This window comes from Triturus cristatus, chromosome 4_1 (genome assembly GCF_964204655.1).
Source record: "Triturus cristatus chromosome 4_1, aTriCri1.1, whole genome shotgun sequence".
Taxonomy (NCBI): domain Eukaryota; kingdom Metazoa; phylum Chordata; class Amphibia; order Caudata; family Salamandridae; genus Triturus; species Triturus cristatus.
The window spans coordinates 62,526,322-62,532,321 of record NC_140585.1 but is presented as its reverse complement, the minus strand read 5'-3'; the positions used below and the strand labels follow the sequence as shown (position 1 = coordinate 62,532,321).

General features: G+C 49.1%; 1 protein-coding gene across 1 annotated transcript in view; it reads left to right on the top strand.

Moving 5' to 3' along the window:
* Positions 1 to 1,205: 1,205 nt before the first annotated feature.
* The window catches only part of LOC146839523 (uncharacterized), a 108,274-nt gene continuing 103,479 nt past the window's right edge, over positions 1,206 to 6,000 (top strand). Inside the window, exon 1 of the mRNA XM_085651565.1 lies at positions 1,206 to 1,515. The gene's annotated coding sequence lies outside the window, so the exon portion shown is untranslated. The remainder of the gene's footprint in view (positions 1,516 to 6,000) is intronic.

Below are 6,000 nucleotides of genomic sequence, written 5' to 3'. Positions count from 1 at the left end.
CTACCCTTATCTCTACCAAGGCCCAGTACTGTAGCAACACCGTTACCTAATTTTCTGGGTGCAAGCCTGTGACAAAATGTTGAGAGAGAAAGTGATCTCATCTTAGAGGAAATGCCCATGTAACTTTCGAATCAGACTCGACCTTCAGGATCAAAGCCTCCCTCCCTTCCCTTCGATGACAGAATAGAAATAAGTGTGACCCCTTTAAAAAGTGCTGTTATACATGTCTCATTTACATGACAATGAGACCATTTCTCATTTACATATTTCTTGAAATCATCCTCATTGAACTATGATTTCTGACCATTTTGCCTGAACCGCTTTCCCAAAGTAACTTCCCAGGCTTGGATTTTCAGAGTACTGGCAGTACCCGGAGACTTTCTGAACACCTACGTAATGCAAATATCAAAAGCCACAGATTGGGAACGGTTTTCATAAGTATAGGGTTTTTTTGCATACATAAAAAATATCTTCTCTGGAGGCATGTTCGTGGCATACTCCTTGGAGGACAATCCCACACCCATAACTGTGCAAACACTGCAGACATATCGAGGAAACAGCAAATGTACACAGCATATATACATAGGCTGAGTTAGCAGCCAACACCAGAGTCCCTGAAACCCGAGCAGACTAGACCCTGCAGGGATGGCGACTGTTATCCACGGAAGCAAGTGCTGTTCCAAAAGCGGATTGTAATGTCTTCAAATTGGCAACTGGAGCTGGGACTCCTACACAAGACTCAGTGTTTACCACATCACACGGTTTGATTACGGTGTTTCCACTTCATTTACAATGTTTTGCTGTTTTTCGTAGTACGGCAACGTTCATCGGGGCACAACTAAAAACAAAGCATAAACACATGTTAAAGTGAGGTTTGACACGCGCTGCGCGCTAACGTTATTGTTTCGGCACCAATCGAGAAATCCAATTTCTTTGTTAGCCTCAAATATTGTCAATTAAGTTCACTAACCCTAAACATGCCACACACTCCACCTAGAACAGCAATGGAGAGCGAGAGCGAGGCCTGGCACGCAAAACTAACTCTAAACATGCCGCACACTCCACTGAGACCAGCAATGGGCAGCGAGAGCGAGGCCTGGCACGCAAAACTAACTTTAAACATGCCGCACACTCCACTGAGAACAGCAATGGGCAGCGAGAGCGAGGCCTGGCACGCAAAACTAACTCTAAACATGACGCACACTCCACTGAGAACAGCAAAGGACAGCGAGAGCGAGGCCTGGCAGTGCACGCAAAACTAACTCTAAACATGACGCACACTCCACTAAGAACAGCGAGAGCGAGATCGAGGCCTGGCACGCAAAACTAACCCTAAACATGCCGTACACATCCACTGAGAACAGCGAGAGCGAAGCCAGGCACGCAAAACGGATTTCCGGGCGGGAGAAAGGAGAGGCGTGAAACGCACGAACTGTCTGGAAGGGACGGAGAAACAACGGAGCGGGCTGTGGAGTCTGGATACTGGGAGGAAAGATGGAGAGCTTGGAGCCAGAGGTGAACAGGATGTTATGGATATGAATAGATCATATAATTGAGAGAAAGGTCAAGATTAGCTAAGGTGTGGGCGGCTAGTGAAACAAGGGAGGGGGCTGTTGTGAGATGATGTTAAGAATGCTCAGGCACGAAGTGGTGAAGTAAATTCTTTTATTAGGAATGCCAACACATGCTCCAACAGGTAACGGAGCGGAAGACGACTTGCCAGGTCGGCGATCAGCTGTCAACTGTCAGGAAACAGCTGGCAGCTGATGACCTCACTGGTATGGTGTCCGCGCAGGGACACGTGAGTGCAAAGCATGAACGGTGTCCGGGGTAGGACATAAGTGGAACGTAACACATCTTCCCCCTTTGCAACAAAACGTTAAAGTCTGAAAACAGGTAAGAGGAAAAAAGTTTCTACCATGGTGAGGTTCACTCACAAACATAGTCTTTGAGTTTGACAGGTGGTCCCAACAACCTCCCTGCTCGGGTTCTGCGGATATGTGGTGAATTCCCTTCAAGCGGCGTAGGTGGCAACTTGCGCCGGTTTTCCTTAACAGCATGATATTCGTTTACTCCTATTGAAGGTTCCAAGGTGGATCTTGTGTTGCTTCTTTCCGTAGCTTTTGGTGTTGTGGGAAAATCGTAGTCAGATTCGCAGTCCGAAAAGTCTATGGATGTCTTGTTGTCTTTGGTAGCTGTACTGGGATCGTCCGTGGAGATCACTGGACTAGGATTCTATGTCAGGACCGGAGGCTCCGATTATGCTTCTCATTTTCTTTACTGAAAATCTCAGCAGCCAATCAGAAAGTAGAAAAAACACAACAAGTACTACAATACCCATAAACCCAGTGGGTATCACGACATAACCATAGAGTAGGCCACTATAAATGCAGTCAAAGAGAATACCACTTCCTCTTTCTTTGCTGCTCCGCAGCCAGTTAAGTGCATTCTCCTTTTTCTCTTACGAGTGTTTTTTACTGTTGCTTGCTTACTTGGCTTTGTGCTTGTGGTGCGCGTTGCTCGCATTGTTTATTACTGCCTTTGTGCTCTTCGGCGGTCCCCGCCTCCTTCCCCGTGCGTCCTTCGCATTTCTTGCGACGTCGGTCTCTTTCATTGGCTTGCCGGTTGCCTTGGGAGCGCGTCTCTCGCCTCCCGCTTACGGGCGTTCTTCGCCCGTTGAGCTTCGCAGTGGAGTGGGAGACGGGGGAGTGTGGACACGCGCGCGTTGCAGCGCAGTCCTTCTTCTGGCTTGTTTGGTCGTCCGCGCATGCGCGGCGGCCATATTTGCATACCAAATATTACCGGCGACTTTTTCTCCTCACAAAGCACCGGTGTTGAACGCAGGGGCAGCGTTTAGTGCCCTATACCCACGAACTTGCCAGTTTTTCTCCCCATTGACGTCCAAGTCCATCAGAGGGCTTGGGCTGGATAATTTGCATAAGGCTTTGCCTAGAGTGGCATTATTTGGCAAGCCCTCTCTCCACATTTTACCTATTTGCATATATTTTCACATTGGAATTTCCTCATTCCTCTGTGTTTGGCTTGCCTAGGGTTTGGCCACTCCCCTTATTTATCACTGTCTTCATTGATTTACCAATTTGATACCTCTGACAGTGCATATTACTCCTGTTAAGTCCTCCTGTGGGTAGATTTGGTCACTTTTAGTGATTATAATGTCCGAATATTATTATGATGAGGCGGACTATTTTGAGGAGGAACCCTCTGGGTCTTTGGAGTACGAGCTCGTCGAAGCTCTTGATGTGGGAGTCCAGCACTCCGTTAATAAAGCAATGGTCAAGGCAATTGCACCCCTGAAGCGCCATTTATGCAACTATGCCTTACAGCAGGGATGGCTTCCGGCCTCTTCGTCCCGCACTTCTGCTGGGGTAAAACGCAAGAACCCACATTCATCAGATTTTGCAAAACTTGCTCAAACCATGGCTTCAGACCATTCTTATGGCTCCACGTCCAAAATTTCTCCTTCTAGCTCCCCCCCCCGGAGATGATGGTAATACCTCCTCTGGTACTTCGTCGGAGTCCGAGTCTTCTCCTCCTCCAGCAAAGAAATCACGCAAAGAGAGATTTGTGGACGCCCCCTCGCATCCCTCTTTATTGACCTTCGAGCCTTCTTCAATTGTTCATCCGAACTCTTCTTCATGGCTCCCCTCGGACGAAGTTGCGACTTACGTCCATTCCCATTTACGTCAACCCTTTGACAAAGATGTTAGAGCGCGTTTGCGTTCTGAATGTCCCCGCCCCGACCTAGCAGACAAGATAGCGGATACGCCAGATGTGGATCCTTCCATGCTTACTTATCTTAAGAAATATACGAAGGATCCCAAGAGAGGTCTTGATCGGGCATGGAGATCCTGCCAAGATAAGTTACTGGATTTGTCCGGCCCCCTCACAAAGATTTTGGATTTAGGTTATATTGCCAAAGCCTCGGGGCAGATTATCAACCCTGATGATTTAATTGGTTGGGCCCAACGGGCAATATGTTTCTTAGTCAATGCAAATTGGGCCATGTCTTCTGAGCGTCGCCGCTCTATCCTTTTAAAGCTTGATCCCAAGCTCGCTGAGTTGTCCTCCTCGGAGTCCGGCCCTTTGGCTCAGGGTCTCCTTTTTGGTCAGCCCTTTTTGAAAGAATTGACTAAGTTTGTCGCAACATTCAGTGGTCTGGATAAAGCTCAAGGCTCCTTGAAGCGAGCTTTCCGGCCGGTTTTTGGAAGGGCCGGACGATATAGGGGGCGGTCGTTCGGCCGAGGTTTCCAAAGAGGCACCCAGCGAGGCTACGATACTCACCATGGGAAGTTCCAGGAGTCCACTTCATCTGCCAATTTCTACCCCACTCGGGGATCCCGTAACTCCAGCAGAAAAGGACGTTTTGGAGGCAACCAAGGAGGTCACCGCGATGCCACTCCTTCAGGTGAGCTTAATCCCCTTTTCAGAGGTTCTCTTGGGGGGCCGTCTCCAGTTTTTTCTCCACAAATGGCAAGAGATCTCGCAGGATGCGTGGATCCTGGATACGGTGCAGGGTTACAGAATAGAATTTCTTCATTCCCCCTCTCAGAGTCTTGCCCCCCGTCCGATGGTTTTTTCCCATTTAGATCGGGATTTCATTTCCAGCGAGATAGATTCGCTTCTTCAAAAAGGGGCCATAGAGCAGACGGTTCGTCATCCTCAGGGCTTTGTCAGCAACGTATTCCTCGTGCAGAAAAAAGGGGGTGGATCCAGGCTTGTTTTAAATCTCAAGGACTTCAATGGTTGGGTCGTATATCGTCATTTCAAGATGGTGGGGATCCATCTTCTTCGCGATCTTCTTCAGGAAGGGGACTGGATGGTCCGTCTGGATCTGAAGGATGCTTATCTGTCAGTACCCATCTTCGGACCTCATCGTCGTTTTCTTCAATTCCAGTGGCTGGGTCTATGGTACGAGTACAAAGTCCTTCCTTTCGGCCTCTCGTCGGCACCTTGGTGCTTCACAAAACTTCTGAGGCCTGTGGTCGAGTTTCTTCGGGTCAGGGGCGTTCGCCTCATTATTTATCTGGACGACATCCTCATCATGGGTCAATGTCCTCGTCTTGTTTTGCAACATCTTGCCTGGACCACGGATCTCTTGCAGAATCTAGGTTTCCTGATCAACCCTCAAAAGTCAATGTTGACTCCTTCTCAGTCGGTGGAGTTTCTGGGCTTTCTTGTCAACTCCCTATCTTGTCAACTCCTCTTACCCCAACAGAAGATCAGATCGATCAAGAGAGAGTTGAGGTTGATTTTGAACAAGCAGACTGTGTCCTTGAGGTCTGTAGCCCGGGTCGTAGGGTTGTTGGCTTCGTCTATACAAGCGATTTTTCCGGGTCCTCTTCATTACCGAGCGCTTCAACGTCTCAAAATCCGCCATCTCCAGAAAGGCCTCAAGTATTCCGATCAGATTCCTCTTTCAGAGGAGGCGAGGTGGGAGATGTTATGGTGGCTGGAACATATGGAATCCTGGAACGGTCGAGCCCTTTTCGGCACCACTCCGGAGGTAGTGATCGAATCCGACGCCAGTCGGTGGGGTTGGGGAGCCCGATGCGGTCAGGTGTCGACGGGCGGCCGTTGGTCTCCGGACGAATTGAACCTTCACATCAACTGTCTGGAGCTGTTGGCGGGCTCCTTTGCGATTCGTTGTCTCTCTCCCCGCCAGACCAATTGTTGCATCCTGCTTCGCATGGACAATGTGTCGGCGGTTCGCTATGTCAACAAGCTGGGAGGGACTCGGTCCCGTCTTCTGGCAGAGATTGCCAAGGACTTTTGGCACTTTTGCCTTCAGAACAGTCTTTTTGTGGTGGCGGAATATCTTCCAGGGTGCAGCAACCAAGTTGCGGATTGGAATTCCAGACATCTCCGAGATTTCAGCGATTGGCGGCTTCACCCTCGAATGTTTCGCTTATTGGACAGGTTATGGGGCCCGTGTCAGATCGATCTGTTTGCCTCCCGTCTCAACAAACAGATTCCGGACTT